At 36.0% G+C, this 19,890-nt stretch overlaps 1 protein-coding gene across 5 annotated transcripts in view; it reads right to left on the bottom strand.

Annotated features, from left to right (window-relative positions):
* Positions 1–19,890, bottom strand: part of CNTN4 (contactin 4) — a 917,793-nt gene that overhangs the window by 365,888 nt on the left and 532,015 nt on the right. Inside the window, exon 1 of one of the 5 annotated variants that reach the window (XM_032867435.1) lies at positions 10,548–10,563. The exons of the other annotated variants lie outside the window; for them this stretch is intronic. The gene's annotated coding sequence lies outside the window, so the exon portion shown is untranslated. Of the gene's footprint in view, positions 1–10,547; positions 10,564–19,890 lie in introns of those variants that run through there. 5 annotated transcript variants of the gene reach the window in all.

Here is a 19,890-nt window from a genome sequence, read left to right as displayed (position 1 = left end):
TAATATTTTCATATTTTAGTAAGCTATCATATTAGTTATAGGTCTTAAATTCATTTTTGGTGTCTCTTTATTCCTATCCAGGTACAAGTACTAAATTTTCTATTTAATTAAGAGCAAACATGTCAGTATATATAATAGCTAAAGATTCCAAGCTCTAAGAAGAGCCATGTGACCTGAGTTCTATCATTTGTTATGATGTGAACTTGTGGAAACTCTGAGCAAGCCACTGTCCCAGACTCTTTGGGTTTTTTATTCTATATCTGCAGAATAAACTGCTGACTAAATAACTGCTGAGATTTCTTCCTACTCGAACATTTGATGGATCCATCTCTCTAACGATTTGATGCAAACAACCCTATCAAAAAGCCACACTTTTAATCCCTAATTGTCAAAAATTGCCCATCCAAACAAGAGAAAGAAACCAAAGGCAGAAATATGTATTTACTATTGTCTATCACAAATTGCAAACTCAAATGTTTACAGGTGACAGACTTGCATGTAAATGGATGAAATCAATCAAGAGTAAGTGGTGGGCACTTTTGAGAACCAAAGAGCTTATGTCTTGTCTACAGAAGGCAACTTCTCAGCTCCAAACTAATATTGTTATGTAGGAATGCAAGTCTTCATATAATTAAAATAAGTCAGATATCCAGGCATTTTTGCTAGATTTCCTGATATTCAAATGATTGAAACTTTGTAAGCTGAAGAAAAATCATGGTTCTCTACTGAAAGCATATCCTCTTCCCCAATGAGGTCATGCCCACAATGGCATCAATTAACACTTCAAAGGAAAGGACAGCCAGGTTTAAATCTCTAGCTTGGTTCTTGTTCTGAAGCCTCGATCATATGTTTAGTGGACCCCCAGTCATCTCCACTTGGACACCATGAAATTTTAGTAGCACCAATTTTTCTTCTCTCACAGCATTCAATAATTCAATTGTGCACACTGTTAAAGTGGACCAAAAAGTGTAAGTTAAAAGGAGGTACATCTGGGTTGATATAAGGATCAAGGCCCGCTAGAAAAGTGGGGCACTGGGGTGGCTTAGTTAGGTAAGTGGCTGCCTTCGGCTCAGGTCATGATCCCAGGGTTCTGGGATGAAGTCCTGCATCCAGCTCCCTGCTTTTCCCTTTCCCTCTGCTTGCTGCTCCCCCTACTTGTGCTTTCTCTCCCTGTCAAGTAAATAAATAAAATCTTAAAAAAAAAAAAAAAGTTTCATTATCAGGTTGCATGTATCATACATATGGCTAGCTTCCCCTACAGCATTTATCTTCTATTTTAATAAACGTGTTCTCAAGTGAAGGGCCTAGTTCAATAACAGCAATCGCACACCACTCCAGAGCAAGTGCCTTTGTCCTCCTACAAACAACTGGAGCTAGTTTTCCATACAGAGTTTAGTTCTCTTTATGTGTATTCCCATTTGCAATTGTTTTAATTCCATGTACTTTGGGATTAAAATACAGTCAGCGTTATCAGGAATTGACTGGTTCCTTTCCTCCAAACAAAAATCAGGTTAGTCTGTACTTTGGGGTTTCTACTGCTGTGAATCACAGAATATAATATTGCTGAGATGGGAATTTGGAATAGAACACCATTGTGAAGTGTCCACAGATTTAAACCAAAATCACCACCATCCATTTTTAGACTCTTTAATTCCTTTGATTCTCTTTAAATTCTAATTTAAATAACAAGGGACTCAAACAGGGGGAAAACAAGGCTTCAATCTATTAAGGAAAACACAGATAAGTTTCATGCTTTAACCAAATAAATACACAAAAAGCAGTTAGCTTTCCTCCTTTTAATCACTACTATGGCCCATGAAGCTTATCTCTTGAGTTCCAAATCTTTAAACTGTTTGCATAATTGTCAAATGAACCACGTTTTTTGGAAGGACCCTTTCATAGGTCTTGTCTCAGTATAAAATCAAATGCTACTGAATTATATGGGATAATGTTACCTCTTGAAATAAAATAAAAATAGATGAAAAAAATGTAGTAGGGGAAAATTATACTATTATCATTGGTTTCTTCAGGAGTTTATATGAATTCTTATATTTCAGGATAATTTTTAACATTTTTGTCCTAAATTAAAGGAATGCAAAGGATGTTAGGACACTTAAAATATTCACCATCTCACTACTTCCCAGACTGTGATGCATAAGTTACTTCTCGTCAGATGTCTTCATTCAGTTCTGCAATAAGTCACCATGAATTTTATTCCCATTATTTGATCTTGACAAAGATGATTCATGGTGTGGACATTTTAAGGATCGAGACCAGATGGTAGGTAATGTATATACAAGGAAACTATGGAGATTAATACAGTAATGTTTATGTATATTTCAATGACCAAAGCTAAGGGCTATGTAAAGAACTCATCACTAAATGAATGTAGTTTCCATTTCCCAAGAATGTATGGCTAATCTTTCTTTTCCATGAATTCAGACAAGTACAATTATACTGATCCTTGAACAAGGCAGTGGCCTGGCTAATTACAATTCTAAATGTATTCTCTTCTCTGCTCCTCCCAATTCTTCTTGCCTGAGCTTTCCTGACCCTTTTATCACTTTAATCTGTACAATGATATGTTCATATAGATAATGAGAAAGTCATATTTATAACCACTGGGAAAAAAGTTGAAAAATTTTAAAGAAATTTTAAAAATAACTTAGGGAAAGAGTATTCATAACTGAAAGGTTTTATTGACAAAACAAAATTACCTGATTACTATTATTTGGATAAATTTAGCTTACCTTTTGTTTGACTTGTTCAGAGATCATGCTTATCAGTCCCATGATTTATTCTAGGATGTCAGCACTCGGCATTAGACCTTTAAATACATCACATGTGATCAGGCATCACATTCTATCATAGGTCATGCTGGGAGGGAAACAGGGAGAATTGGTCCTTGGGGTCCACCTTTACTAACAACTTATCTTAAACCTGTTTATGTAACTTTCTACAATTTAAACTTTTTGCTTTCCGGCAACTAGCTATAAGATCCATTGTTTTCATATTCTTGTGGCTGTCCAGAATTCTTACCTTCAATACTTCAGTTAGGTTGATCTATTCTGTTCTTTGCCTTCTCTCTTCATTGTCCTCAATGGGATTCATTCATCTTCCTTTCCCCTTGAAGCCTTGCTAAATGATTGACTTTCAAATCCCTAAATCACGCAGAGTGCTAATGGATGTTAATGGCTTCCCCAAGTATTTAAATTTTAAATGGAAACTCCTATAGGTACGCTGGGAACCAAAAGAATAAATATTTAATATTGTGAATTGCAGGAAGCATGGTAAAAGACATTTTAGAGCTGGTGTTCTCTGTCAGTTCTCATCAAATGAAATCCCTCCTTTAAGGAATAACCTATATATGATACGCAATTGTGAGTTATTTCCAAGTTTGGATAGAACAATGGTCCTATTTTTTTTTTTTAAGATTTTATTTATTTATTTGACAGAGAGAGAGATCACAAGTAGGCAGAGAGGCAGGCTGAGAGAGAGAGGAGGAAGAAGGCTCCCCGTTGAGCGGAGAGCCTGATACGGGGCTCTATCCCAGGGATCATGACCTGAGCCGAAGGCAGAGGCTTAACCCACTGAGCCACCCCGGCGCCCCTAGAACAATGGTTCTTAAATTTAAGTGTGCTTAAGAATCATGTTGGGGAGGGTTGCTTAAAAATGTAGGCTTGGGACATAACCCCAGAGACATATCTCCTGTTTTAGGAGGTTTAAGGAAGAGCCCAGGAATCTGTGTTTAAGCAAATAACACAAGCAATTCTAAGGCAAGTGGTCCTCAAAGAAATCTGAGGAATACCTGTCACCCAAAAGACCACTGGAACATTCCTGGCCAAGAATCAGAATATAATACCTGGACTTGGCACTTAGGTACATCTCTCAGTTTATCCTTGTTCAAGTATCAGAAGGGTTAAAAAGAATAACCTTGCTGAGTTTTTCTAAGGAATAAAGAAGTTAATATTATACCATCGTCACCCATCACCATCATCAACATTATTAACCTCAATAATAATGGAAAATCATTTGGAAGTTTGTTGGCTTGTACCTAGTGTTTACAGGTATTAACCCATTTAATCAGCAGGTGGACAAATGCTCAATGGAACTTAATGAAATATGTTCAAGAATGACCACGTAATTTTATTCTTATCATTGACAATATTAGGAAGATCACATCATCAACAAGACTCTGTAGAAGTCACTGGCTGAGACCATCTGTGTGTGCGTGTGTGTGTGTGTGTGTGTGTATACGTGAGAAAGATGTATGTTTGTACAGGGTCTATCAATCTTGCCTTGACTATTTTTTCAAGTCAGCAGCCTTATCTTTACTTTACTTCACTCAATCTCTTCTTGTCATTTTCCCTTTCTGTTTGAAAATAACTATGCCCAAGTCTGCAAAACATCGTCTTTCCATTCCATTTCTTGTTGTAAAGAGTTTCTGACATTCTGGGAGATGGACATTCTGTAACAATAATGGTGCTGGATTGTTTTGACTTATAGGGAATCTAAGGAGAGAAAATGTCCTTACACAGGAAAGTGATAAGATAGAACTGAATGGTTCTGAATGATGGGGTCAGTGATTGGTATGGTCTGTCCCCAGTCTCTCCTGTGGTTTCATAGAATCTAAAACACATACCTGGATGCTGGCACCACAAGGAAAACCATCTTATGAAAGATAAGAACAAAATTTGCTGCTCTATAAAAGTGTAACTCTGAAATGAAACTGGGAAAAGTGGGCACTTACACCTAAGTGAAGATTAACAACTGTTTAATCATTCTTGAAAATGGACTCAAGATATGACACAGGTGCAATTTTTAGTAATTGGGGATATGAGCCCCTCACCTATCAACCCAGAACTTCCATTATCCATTTCCACATTCAAATGCAGCTATTCTCCATTTTCTATAACATACTTCATTACTTCACCTTGAATTTCCTTTGCCTGCTTCTAGTGTAGTACATGTGCAAATGCTAACTACTTATTAAAATAGTAGGTCATAAACTAAATGCAGATAGATTGACTTAGAATCCACAAATTTGTTTAATTGAATAACAACTTGCTTGTGAATTTTGGATGTGAGAAATAATGATTTTCACCAGATTTGTCATCTTTGAGAGATGTCTGACTTCACCTACTGCAAAAAACTTAAGAACTACAGCAATCTGGAGCCTAAACCATGGACCTCCTTTTCCAAAAAGATGTCCCCTGTCACAAGCCCATAAGTGAAGGTCAACAGTTAGAATTGCCTTGAGGGTAACATTAACACCTTTAATCTCCTAACTCCTCCAAGAAAACAACGATCGTTTCACAGTCAAGGAATACATTTTATTTATTCTAGAATTCTCAGTTATATGTAGACTGTCAGTATTCTTGTTTCTTGATTTTTACTTTATTTTCCTGTAACACTTATCAGTGGCTTTACACCTAAGAGTGTATTTATAAATATCTGTGAATGAATGAAAATTCATATTGAAAGAAAAAAAAAATTTAAATAAGCATCTAAGAACTATATCATTCTCCTAATATTTTTAATTTGGTATGATACTCTCAAAAGAGATTGTGTTTGTTCTCTTAGGTCTCTGTAAAAAAAATATCCTTCTTGCTCTTTTCCAAAATATTAGCCATTTTCAGTTGCTACAATGTATGTTTTTTTTGACTATTCAAGTAATTCAACAGTAACTGAGAATAAAGCAAATTGGTGTCAACAAGGAATAAAAATTGTAATTCCACTTAAGTGCATTTATATAATCACCTGCCACTGAAACTGGATGATTCCTAAAACATACCCACACACAAATACATGGCATGTATGTATGTATACACACATATACAGAATACACAAACGTATGTATACACATATAGGTTTGTGTGTGTAATTAATGTTTATCATGTATGGGATAAAATATAACCTATATAATTTAGGGAGGGGTCCTTTGGAAAGATACATAATTGAGGAAGGAAAGCCAATGAATACCATCTACTTATTTCTGGATCCCTAGTAATATAAGGTCTAGCATCTCTTCACCCTCCTCCTCTCTACCTTCTCAGTCAGCCTATGTGTACTTAGTATTACTCCCTGACTCTGCTGCCATGGTAGATGACTGCAGAGCCCATGTGTCTTTGCATAGCTGATGAGACCACTTGTATCCCAGCATGCTGGGAGATGACCAAAAGCACTAAAAATTCTATGTAAATATTCAATAAGCCAATCTCTCACTGAACTTCTAGCCGATAACTTATATACCACACTTTTGGCAATTTATAGAATCCTGCCCGTGGTATATCTACAACTGTAATCTAACATTGTTATTAAATTACATGTCTTACTTCTCAAGAATTTTCCCAAAGATTATAAAATCTTTGAGTTGAGAGCCATAGCATACACTTTTTCCTATTAAGCTGAATACCTAATACCATGCTTTACCCACATCAGGTTCTAAGTGACCTGTAAAAATCTAGTTTCATTTTTAAAAACTATTCTTAGTTCATTTTATCATTTAGCCACTAGTTATCCTATCCAATTTCCTTTACAAAATATACAGTATCAAATATAATTGTTTTCCTTATTATAAAAGGAATATATCCAGTGTAGAAACTCTAGAAAACTATATATATATATATATATATATATATACACACACACACACATATATACACAGAAGAAAATGGAAAACCTCTGTAAAACTACCACCCAAAGATAATTAATGTTAGTAAATTAGCATACAGTTATTTCCCTTTTTCCTCCATACATACTTGAACTTTTATAAAACCGGTATCCAGCTTTATATTCTGATTTTCATTATATTATATACATATTGCATTCCAAGCACCTTCCTGTGTCATTAAATGTTCTTTAAAAAACATGGTTTTTTGATGGATGCATAGTTCATCCCACACAAATTTTATAATTTATTTAATTAGTGACCTACAATTGTTTGTTTAGGCTGTCAATGATGTTCATTATGCTGTGATAAAAAATTCTGAACATAAAGAACTGTACATATCTCTGATCATTAAAAAGAATCCTAGAAGAAGAAATACTGAGGCTTCTGATATGTATGTACCCAAATTGCTTTCCAGAAAGTGAATTCCCATTTGCAGTCTAGAGTGCAAGAGTGCTTGTCTCACTGGATCCTTGCTAGGATTGAGTGCCATTACATCTTCTAATCTTTGACAATTTGCTAACATCATATTCATTTTATGCACCTGGCCTTTGTTCATCTTACCTCTTCCCAGCATGTCCTTTCCCAAATTCTCCATTTATTCAAAACCACCTTCAAAGCAGATTTGAAATAATCTCTGCATTTTTAAAGCTTTGCCCGTCTTGGAAGTTCTGCTTTCTATATGTTCTCATAGAGATGTTTCTGTATCTTTTAGAGTTTGTATGATAGTCTGTCTCATATGATATTTAATTGCATGAGCCTCTCCTCTACTGTAATATAAATATTTGAAGGCAGGGATTAGCTTTTACTCATCCATCTTTTGTTCCTGGAATCTAATAATAGAGAGGCACCAAACATAATGGACACTTACTACTTAAAAAAAGGTCAAATAACTTACAGTTTCTAGAAAAGATATTTTAAAATTTATTCATCCATTCATGAAAATTTTTACTTAGTGTCTACTCTGTGTCAATTACTAAACAAATGGCAAATAAATGATAAGGAGAATTAGAAATTATCTCTGTCCTTGAAGAGATTTCATTTATTGAATGAGGCAGACAATCAAGGAATCAACTAAATCCATTTAAATTATAATAAGGATGAGTGGTGTCAAGGAAAGGTATATAATTAAGTTGTGGACGGTTTCTCTGAGAAAGTGACACTGGAGACAAAATCTGAGAATGTAGGAAGGGAAAAGATGGGAAGAAGGAACTAAGACACAACACATCCTTTTCCTAATCTGCTCACTGGATCTTTCCTTCCTCCAACCAGGTAACCTGCTCAGGGTGACCTCAGTAAAATCCCACACATACAAACATTGGAAAATCCATTCTAACAAGTATCCACAGACCCTTACAAAATAGATTCACTCTGGCTACTCTTTTCAAGACCGAATTTTATCCATAATCATCACACTTCCTGGCTCCTCAGAGACTCCACATAATGCAATGAATTACCAGAGTGCATTTGTTCAGTGTCCTTTATCAGTTGAGAAAAAAATGTTTCCTACTTCTTTGTCTGGTCGATGGCCTGAGTCTCTGTCCTATTCAGTATGAGCTGCCACATACCAGACACAAAACAAATCAATACTCTCTACTCCTCTCAGTCAAGGGATTCAAGGTATTCCAATAATTAAGCAACCATGTGTGTGCAGAAAAGGCAATATCCCCAACGATTAGTGTTAAATTTAATTAATTACCTCTAAAATAAAATGACACATAAACTTTGTAATTAAGAATAATTCTTAATTAAGGAATATTTGACAGATAGGCAGGAAGAAGGAAAGGGATGGAAAATGGCTGATTAAGATGGGGAATTAAGCACCTCATTGAAGATATTAGCAAGCCCTGTTGTGTGTTTATTTAATTTTCAGGCCATTCAATGAACTGAAATTCAAAACAGATATAGAGGGCATTTCAGTAAAAACATGTGTGGACTTTTTTTCAGGTTAATGTAAAACTGTACCTTTGCAGATAAAATAGCAGCTGTACTTTTACACCCTTGATCACCCAACTAAGGAAAGGAAACCAGTTGGTTGGGGAGTTATCACATCTGTTGACTTTTTAAGGCATGAGAAAAACCTTATAGTCTAATGTGGGTCTGTTTCATAAGACATACAGTTCTTTTCCTATTATTGGCATTTGATGAAGTTTGTTAGCTATCTCATGTGCCTGACATTTGGAGGGGCTGTGTTGTATCCTGAGCTATTCCATTTCATGCTGGTAAACCAACCGTGCAAAAATGACCTGGAGAATCTTGGATACAGAAGATACAGCAGAGCAAACAAAAACAGAAAGGTTATCTGCAAACATGGTCTATCTGCGCTAAGAATAATTCTGGTGGTTCTGGTCACTTCAAATATACCCTTATGCCTTTCAATCCCCTACCACAACTACCACTTCTACTACCAGAGAGCAGAAACCAGACAAGACGACAAGTAGAAAACATAACTGAAGGGGAAAAGTGACATATAACCTTGGCTGAGTTTTTATTAAGCAGCTATCTAGTAAGATAAAGGTGAACAATCTTTTAAATTTCTATTGATATAAGAAGTTATACTCAATATTTTTAAGGGCAAGGAAAGCATAAACATGACCAAAGATAAGATTATTTTTAACCAGGGTTGAACAAGAATTTCTTCACAAATAAAATTTTATCTTTTGAAGCATTCAGAAATCTGTAGAAAGTAGTTTAATGACTAATAAAAAAAAGAATCATTTATTTTATCAAAATTGTATTAAAAGCGTAATCACTAGTAATAGGAATAGTAAGTATAGTAAGATAATCATCACTCTACTAGGGAATGAGACTAAGAGAAAATATACTGCTATTTTTTTCCACTTTAAATCATTAATAGAAAAACCACAATCTTTTTGAAAACACCTCTGGTAAGCTGTGTTGGAAAAAAAAAAAACACATTGGTTCTGCATTTCTTAAGTTATTATTTACTAAAAAGATTTAGTGACAGCTAATATTCAAGTTCTCTCCTAAAAGACTGATTAAAAGCTTTACATTTCCATAATGTAAAATACACATTCTTGTGTATATTGCAAATTCTACAGTTTCTCAATTTTTTGATTTGCACATAATAAGATGCATCGTAGAAAACCTGCTATTTTTTTCCTAACATTCACTCCTTTTTGCTCCAAGTTTAAGAATCAGCTCTTTTAAAAGTTCACTTTGATTTCTCATTGACTAGAGTGCCTGCCTGCTGCCACCACCATCTGCTGGGAATTTGAAGTCAACTGCTTAAAATGCTTAAAACAAAAATTCACAATAAACCATGCTATTTGATGATGTTCAACCTATCTTCATAAAGACTATATTACTTCCCAGACATCCTAAGGATCTTGTTAAGATAAACCAGTCATAAGTTATATATATATACTTCATATATATATATATAAAATATATATATATACTTTATATGTATATATAATATAATATAAATTAATATCACTAAACTCAAATTAAATGTGTGGAATACTATGACTTGCTTTTCTCACACAGTATCTGCTCAACCAACAAGGTATTTAAGCCTCACAACTGAATCTGGTTTGTTAATCCCTAAACAGTCATCACCTGTTACTGGGTTCAAATTTATTTGAAGTGCACATACTCCTCAGATAGAAGTTTAGTCTAAAAAATCCAGAATGCTGCAGACTCTGAAGAGTTTATTTGCTAGTGACTGAAAAATCTATATAGATTCCTTTAGTCCACAAACATCTTTCAGTTAAGGGCAAACACCATATAATATTTAAAAATATGGTCCACTTATGCAACATATGGGCTAAGTAATTCAATTATCTGTTACTGTGTCCAAAGTACTCCCAAGCCATTATTGTGGTTAAAACAATAATGATTTATTATTTCTCACCATTCTTTCAATTGGGCTTTCTTATTCTGCAATCAGGTGCAGAGTTATCTGGGTTGTAAGGTCTGAGATGACTTCACTCAAGTGTCTGACACTTGGTGCAAGTTGGCTGGTTTGCTTCCACATGGTGTCTTCCATGGTGTCTCATCGTCCAGTAAGCTAGACTGGATTCCTCTCATGAGGATCACAAAGCAATGCTTCAAGAGAGAAAAGCAGAAGCTGTAAGGCCTCTTAAAGCTTAACTTCATAAGTATCATTTCTGCTATATTCTACTGGTCCAAAGCAGGTTACAAGTAGAGCTCAGAAAAATGGGATAGAGAAATAACAGTGCATTTCTTGGTGGGAGGGGAAACACTGTTCACATTGCAAACGACTGTGCCCATCTGGATGGGAAGAATTTGTGGTGATGTTCTCTAGCCTATCTTAGCAAAAACAGTCCAGGCAAGGGGTGGTGGCATAGAGCTGGGTGTGATATGGGAGCAAAGATGGAAAGAGTGTACTTAACTATCTGAGAGGGCTCTATTTTATGTCTATTTTGCTCTCTCTAGAATAAAACTTGTACAGATTAAATGACCTCCCAGTGTTACCTATTTACTGAAGCCAAACATTTAAATCCAGGTCATTTGACACAGATTGTGCATTTGTAATTAAAATATAGTACTCTCCATCGCTTCTCATCCTTTTGGCTAAGATCAAGTGTAAAATATAGTACTCTCCTTATCTATGGGTGATAGGTTCCGAGATGCGAACCCTGGGGATGCCTTAAACTGTAGAGAGCCCAGTGTATAGTACAAATTAACCCACACATATCTATGACAAAGCTTAATTTATAAATGAAGCACAGTAACAGATTAACATTAATAATAAAATAGAACAGTTATACAAAAATATACTATAATTAGAGTTTATGAATATTGTCTCTTTCTCTCAAAATATCTTTTTTAAAAAATTTATTTATTTATTTGAGAGAGAGAAAGAGAGAGTACAAGCAGGAAGAGAGGCAGAAGGTGGGGAAGAAGCTGACTTCCAGCTGAGCTGGGAGCCCAATGTGCGGCTCAATCCCAGGACCGGGAGATCATGACTGGAGCCGAAGGCAAATGCTTAACCATCTGACCCACCCAGGCACCCCTCAAAATATCTTATTGTACTGTCCTCACCCTTCTTCTTGTGATGATGTGGGATGATAAAATGCCTTAGTGATGACGTGTAGTGAAGTGAATAACATAGGCACTGTGATGTAGCCTTAGGACATTACTGACCTTCTGAATATGCATCAGAAGGAGGACCATCTGTTCTGGACTGCAGTTGACAAATGTGAAACAGGTAACTAAAATTGCAAGAAGTGAAACTGTGGATAAAGGGGGGACTACTGTACCCTACCATCTCCTACCATAATGTATTGACAGGCAAGAAAAATCTCAGAAAGACAGAGTAATATTTACCATAACCTAAGTACAAAAGTATTTTGGAAACCAGTATGTCTGTCTTCTCACTGTACTTAGCATATGTACTATTGCAGTTATCAAATTGCATTGTGGTTAGCTATTTATGTCTTTCTTTTTTTAAGATTTTATTTATTTATTTATTTATTTGACAGAGATCACAAGTAGGCAGAGAGGCAGGCAGAGGAAGAGAGGGGGAAGCAGGCTCCCTGCTGAGCAGAGAGCCCGATGCAGGGCTCGATCCCAGGACCCTGGGATCATGACCTGAGCTGAAGGCAGAGGCTTAAACCACTGAGGCACCCAGGTGCCCCTATTTACGTGTTTCTTTGAGCCACTAGAATGAAAGCTTCTATAGGGCAAGGACCGGGTCGTAAACATTTATGACAGCCCCAGGGCCTAAAACAAGTGGCTGGCTGGTTCATAGTAGATTTCTTATAACTATTACTGGATTAATTAATGGATTTTAAATATTACAAAGCTAATTAAGGATCTTTTCTGCCACAAACAGTAGGAAGCTATGTTTTAAAAATCTTATTCCTTGTAATAAAATTGCCTCAAGGAATATTTTTAAAGAAGAAAATGGAAACAGACAAAGTGAATCAGAAATGACTTTGGGGGGCGCCTGGGTGGCTCAGTGGGTTGAAGCCTCTGCCTTCGGCTCAGGTCATGATCCCGGGTCCTGGGATCGAGCCCCGCATCGGGCTCTCTGTTCAGCAGGGAGCCTGCTTCCTTCTCTCTCTCTGCCTGCCTCTCGGCCTACTGTCTGCCTGTCAAATAAATAAATAAAATCTTTAAAAAAAAAAAAAAAGAAATGACTTTGGAAAAATCAATAATGATCATAAAAGGGCCACTTACTGTACTATGATCTAGAGAGGAAAACGGCTACTCCTTAAAACAGTTTTTTTTTTTGTTTTGATGTGTATTTTCTTAGTACCATTTCAAAAATCAAGTCTTACTTATAAGAACCTACTTGTAGAATCATAAACAATGGTTATGAAGATTCCATTCTACGAAAACAAGACTATTCTACAAAAACAAGACTCTGAAAGTAAATTAAAGCCCCAAAGACATGAAGCCTGTTATTCAAATACCGAAAATAGCCTGTAAATGCAATTGAGAAATCTAAAGAGGAGGGATATTAATTGGCCTGGATAACAAGATAAATCGTCTTGATTTCTCTTCCAGGAAGTCATGAAATAAAGTCATGTACATGTATTCTGTTGTTAGCCAAAGTGTGTTATGAGTGCACGTTCAAGCAAATGCTGTATAGCCAACTCAAGGGGTGTGAACTTCAAGAGGGTCAGTTATCTTTGCCTTTTCATAATTACAGGCTATATTCTAACTTGAAAGGACCTCTACCTAAATGGAGATAAAATCTTCAAAGAATCAAAGCAATGCCACAACTGACCTTCATGAAAAGGCAGATGAAGTTATCCATTCTATTGATACCTCATGTCATTTGTATAAGCATAAGACAGTATTACAATTTTAGGATGTGGACAGATACATGTCCACCACCCCCTCTACAAACATCCAGCTACAGAATCGTGTGGGAGATTCTTCCATTTTGTTCCACAGGGATTGACTGAGAACACAGCTTGAGTCTGTACCACCATATCTACCCTTGCATTCTTTCCTGAGAGGGCTAAAATTGGTCACCAAATCAGGCTGATGCTCCTATCATTGGAATTTCTCATATCAGAAACAAAAACTGAGATTTTTCAATTTTTTCACCTAGGTTCTCCTAAGTGACCAGGAAATAAAAATCACCAACTTACATGAAAGAGGATCAAGCTTTGCTAAAGGTATGCCAAGCTCAATTTCTCTAGGTCAGTCTCCAGAGATATTAATTCTCAGTTCGTATTTGTATTTTATTGCTATATATGATCATATTGAAAATTCAAAGAGGGTCGTGTATAATTTTATTCCCTATTCTGATGTATTTTATTAGGAGTTTGAAAATGCTTTTAAATGCTTAAAACACATCAACAGTTAAGACACTATTCCCTAAACTACTGAAGCTCATGAAAACATCTTAAAAAAATCAAATAGACAACTTTCAAGACCTGAATACCATACTAATAATAAAAAAAAAAATGTAGAGCTTGTACATAGATTGGTTAAGAACAGGCAATTCACAAGAATGATGCAAGATCATCTGAATTAATATCTGCAACACTAACAAATCAGATCATTCTTTTGAAAAACAAAGCCCTGCAAGAAGGGTGTCCTACATCATCAGCCCCTTGAGGAACTGTGGATAAACACAAAATAATTATATCCCTAGAGATGAAATACAACTTCTGTCCCCCTGAGAGAGCCCTTGTTTTGATGTTAAGAGTGTAGGAGGTGTTACTGGTATTTTAAAGGAAAACCTCCCCAGAAGCAGGCTGCAATAAAAGGATGCAATCTGACATACAGATTAAAAAGATGATTAAATGTTAATGAGGCCAAACCCACTTACAAATCAAATGCTGAAGAAAAGAGACATCTTTCTTCCACAGAAAGTTGGTTTCACTCATCACATTCTATTACTTTAAAACAACAAATCTGTTTGTGTTATTGCATACCGAGCATTATGTTTTGGGTAACATGGACTTGACCTTTGCGAAGCAAGCTGGTTACTAAATAATGTATAACTATTTTTGTGTTGTTCCCAAAAAACCTGGAGAATATCATGAATGAGAATTTTAATGTAGAACGACAAATGTTTTCCTCTGATAAGTGTTGGCTAGGTTCACTCTGGGTCCCAGGTATTGCTGAAGGAATTGTTTTTGACTATCTAACCATGGATAATAGGATGTTACATGTTTATAGCTAACTGCAACATTTTCTAAGATAATTTTGTTCTTAGTTTTGCTATTAAAATCTTTTGTTATAAATAAAATGCCCCCAACCTAGTAATCATAAATCCCAATGCTAATTCACAGTATCTAGACTTATTTAAGAAGGAAAAGGCAGAGGTAGTGATCTCAGTGCTTTAAGAATGTGCCCAATTTCAAATAAAATGAACATCTTTTCTATAGAGAAATTTTAATATATTTTTGGACCAAAAAATACATGGTTGGTTTTGAAATCATAGAATTTTACTTCTCGCTTAGACCTATGGCATTTATTATATTCAAGATTTTGCTGGTCCCTCCCCTTTACTTTAAATGATAGCTATATTGAGATGTAATTTATATATCATATGATTCACCTATTTTAAGTCTAAAATTCATTTTTAATATATTCACAAAGTTGTTCAAGTATCACTACAATCAGTTTTAGATCATTTTGATCATTTTCCCCCAAAAGCCCATTAACAGTCATTTCCATTCTCCTCCCACTATCTAACTTCCCTACCCTTCCTCCCACCATGGGAACAACTAGTCTACTTTCTAACTCTGTGGACTTGCTATTCTGGACATTTCACACAACAGAATCACTTAATATGTGGTCTTTTTTGACAGGAGTCTGTTACTTAATGTAGTGTTTTCAAGGTTCATCCATGACGTACAATGAATCAGTACTTTGTTCCTTTTTATTTTTCAAAAGATTTATTTATTTATTTATTTGATAGAGATCACAAGTAGGCAGAGAGGCAGGCAGAGAGAGGGGAAGGAGGAAGCAGGCTCCCTGCTAAACAGAGAGACCAATGTGGCGCTCAATCCCAGGACCCTGAGATCATGACCTGAGCCGAAGGCAGAGGCTTTAACCTATCGAGCCACCCAGGTACCACCCCCCCCGCCCCTTTTTTAAGTAGGCTCCACGCCCAACATGGGGCTTGAACTCAAGGCCATGAGATCAAGAGTCATATGCTCTACTGACTGAGCCAGCCAGGTGCCCCTTTATTCCTCTTTTATTACTGAATGATATTATTGTATAGATAGATATACTACATTTTAATAATGCATTTACCAGCTGATGAGACATTTGTATTATTTCCTACCTTCCTTTCACAAATTCTTTCTTCTCTTGATTCCCTTTTTTTATGATTTTAGTCTTTCCATGGACAAATTTCTTCCACTCCTTTAAATTCTGTCTTGCAGATTTGTCACATGCCCTCTGTATGCCTTTACTTTTTCTTTGTGATTGCATTCATTCTATATGCGTCCATGAGTCCTACATAATGACAAGCCTCAAATCTCAATGTCTAAAGACCTTCTTGTTATAGGTCAGACTCCATATAGTTCCCTCCAAGCCTATTACTTTTCCTTGTTACTTACTCTCTTTCCAAATATCTAACTACTTCAGCAGATATTGACTCTTGCCTTTTCTTCCTCATTTTTTCACATCAAGTGGATCCCTATGTCACAGATATTTTCCCTACAGCTATATCTTGAATCCATCCCTATTCTATGCCATTAATTACTTGCCAGGGCTCACCATTTATCCTTATACTACAGACTTCACCTCTTAACTCATTTTTTGGATTCTAGTATAACACTTCTTGGGTTCTCCAATAACTCACCACCATTGAAGAAATAAAATCTAAGCTCCTTAGCATAGGATAAGAAGCCTGTATGGTCTTGCCTCAGTTTACCTAATCAATCTTGCTCAGCTATTCCACAGGTGATCTCGATTCTAGTCGTATCATATATCCGGTGTTTATGAACATTGCCATGACTGACTTCCCTTTATGTCAATGTATAGTTTATTTTCTTTGCCTGGAATTCAATTCCTCTTCTTCTATTGCCTAATTTCATATTGCCCATTGAGCTAGAGATTAGTTAGCTGCTTACAAAACACTTTTTTTTTACTGGATCCAGAACTAGACCATACCTCTCTGCAAATAAATGTAGCCTGGGAATGAACTGCAGCCATAAGCTCATGGGTGGAACTGAAGTATCTGTTCAGGTTTAGATCATAAAACCCTCTTGTATAATGACCCTTTCTCTTTTCCTGTCATGTGGCTCAATGTTGATGTCTAAAGATATCTTGAAAGTCCTATGTTGAAGATAAGCCTGGGTCCCTAAATGACCACACAGGGCCATAGCTGTTCCAGCCACTCTCCTCCACTGAATCTTATATAAGTGAGAACTACATTTCTAGGATATTATGCCTCAGGTTTTAGGGATAATCCAATATAGCAGTCAGCACTACTCTTCAACAACCAAGTGACTGGAAAGGTTTTAACTTCTACTTCCATATCCCACTTTTTATGCATCATACTACTTGCCAATCTGTATAGTAACAGCAATTGGGAAGCCTATCTCCTCCACTACATCATGCACTCCATGAAGTTATGGACTGGACTTTTGGACTTTATAACTAGTATCAAATGTAATAGCCACTATATAAGTATTTGTTAAGTATTTGCTGAATGAATTAAAATTCCCTTCACACATCTTTCCCTATGTCTTTAGTAAACTAGGAATTTTACAACAAACATTTGTGTGTGTGTGTTGGGGGTTATTTATTTCTGTGTTTATCTAAATTTGGAAAATGATAGGTTAAACAACAAAAAAAAAAACCATGTTTTTTTATTGCATGCCTGCTCTAATGATAAGCATCACCAAGATGGTAGTTATTTTTTCTAAAAGTTATTTGATCACAAGCTTTTTTTTTTTTTAAGATTTTATTTATTTATTTGACAGACGGAGATCACAAGTAGGCAGAGAAGCAGGCAGAGAGAGAGAGGGGGGAGGAAGCAGGCTCCCCGCTGAGCAGAAAGCCCGATGCGGGGCTCGATCCCAGGATCCTGAGATCATGACCTGAGCCGAAGACAGAGGCTTAACCCACTGAGCCACCCAGGTGCCCCTCACAAGCTTTTTTCTTATAGAACATCTTGAGAGACAAGTAATCCACAAAGCATACTTTGGGAAAGAAAAAAAACAAAACAAAACGACCTTCACTAATACAAATATTACAAGATCTTGCATAAAAACTCTAAAATGTTTATTTCAGTCCTAGATGCATAAATCACACAGTCAACTTAAATACGCAGGGGCTGATGAGTTTCTGGAATATTCATGCCAGAGGCTCTATTCATTTGGGGTTGCCTAGCTTTGGGATATTTCTCTGCCATGAGTACACACTCAGAACAAGAACTAGGGATGTGGAGATAAAATAAATCTTGCTTAGTGCATTTCTTTTGTTGTCTTAGTCTGGCTAAGAATGAGCTGAAAAGAATACAGCTATTGGGTCGTCTAAAAAGAAATAGTTTTGTAGTCAGTATGATATAGTAGGAAAGTTACTTAATAGGTCCTGCATCTCAGTGCCTTCAACTATAAAAAGCAAAATATGTAAAGAACTTGGTAGAGTGCTTGGCAAGGTAAATGTTCAGTAAATGTTCCTTACTGTAGTTATTGAAACAAAAAGAGCACTGGTAGCAAGCCTCCTTGTGGTGATCTTGGGCAAGTCACCTGACCACTCAGGGCTTCAGTTCCCCTGTCTTTCAAAAACAAATAGTAGGATTAAATTGCCTTTGACTTCTACTTCTGCTCTGACATGCTGGGATTCAGTCTTGTTTAACTTCAGTTTTCTATCTGTCATTCTGGCCTTAAGCAAGTCATGCTCCTGTATTTTCTCCTTTTGAAGATGCTAAAAGGAGGCAATGAAGTCTAGATTGTCATCACTAGTGATGACAAAACAGAAGCAGGAATAATCCCCTAAAGAAGATAATTCAATGTCATTTCAATTTGACCTTGGAATTTCCAATGATTTTGTGGTTTGAAATTCACCTTTCTAATTTGCTAGATACTACAGCTTTAATTGCCTGGGCATATACCAATTATTGACAGGGTTAAAACAGGCCTGAAGCAAACCAAATACAGAACTTGTCTAACACACAATATAGCCTTGGATTCTTAAAAGCAGTATGCTCGTTTGCAGGAAGCAAATGTATTCAAAGTAAAATGTCCTGGCTATCTAAGGTGAACACATGCTGTTTATTTTATAGTTTGCTGCTTTATCGCCTCACACATGAAATACCTGTTTGATGTAACAGTGTGGCTGAATCCAACGCCCCTGACATTAGTACATCTTTCTTAAAAAAGCCCTTACAGACTTCTAAATTTATTTCTTTTTAAAAGTGTTCGAGTATACTACTGTAGTTTTATCATCATTTATAAAGTATCTCTTAGACCTTGGAAAATCCATAAGTGCTGTGGCTTTACAGTTTTCAGGATGTTGGGATGCTTTCAACTGAACTGAGGTCACTCCTTAGATAGATTTTCACAGTCAGAGGAACTTGGGAAGAAATGTAAATTTCTCTGGCCATGAGGAAATAGAGATTTGCTGAAGCCCAGTGATTTTGTAGCAAACTGCCATGCTATTTTAAAAGCCAATAAAATACAAACACAAATAGGATTTTGTGTACAAGGTAGAACCTAGAAAATGAAGCTGTTCAAACAATTCTTAATGAGGTTTCCAGTTCGACACATAAGAACAAAAGCAACATTTTGAGAAATTCACATGTTGTCATGCTTAATATAATATCTCTCACATAGATTATGTACATTGAAGATAATTTCAAGCCACTGCCATATCAAAGGAAAAACAATCCCATAAATACTTGTGCATGCCAAATACATACTGGATATTATGAAAAGTCTTAAAAGGTAAAGAAGAAAGAATAAGCCCTTGGTCTCAGGCTGACCGTCTGATATTTGGAAAGCCAAATTAAGTGAGTGAAAAGGTAAATAATAATAATAATTAAGGAACATTAATTTGAACATTAATGTAAGACGTATTGCATTTCATTAATCATTATGGCAGATAAGGGAACAGAAACCTCATGGCAAACTAGGGTTTTGCATACAAGATACTACAGATTTATTCTGTTCCTATTCCCAAGAAAGTTTCTACAGTATTTTTTTCTGCAATAGAGTGTTATTTTCTAATAAAGACATTTTCTCTGTTATGATTGAGCAGTCCAGCCTTGAACAAACACATGAGTTTGAACTGTGTGGTTCTGCTTA

Source organism: Lontra canadensis, unplaced genomic scaffold, assembly GCF_010015895.1.
Source record: "Lontra canadensis isolate GAN:19392208 unplaced genomic scaffold, GSC_riverotter_1.0 scaffold34, whole genome shotgun sequence".
Taxonomy (NCBI): domain Eukaryota; kingdom Metazoa; phylum Chordata; class Mammalia; order Carnivora; family Mustelidae; genus Lontra; species Lontra canadensis.
The sequence above is the reverse complement of the archived record's forward strand: the minus strand, read 5'-3'. Positions and strand labels throughout refer to the sequence as shown.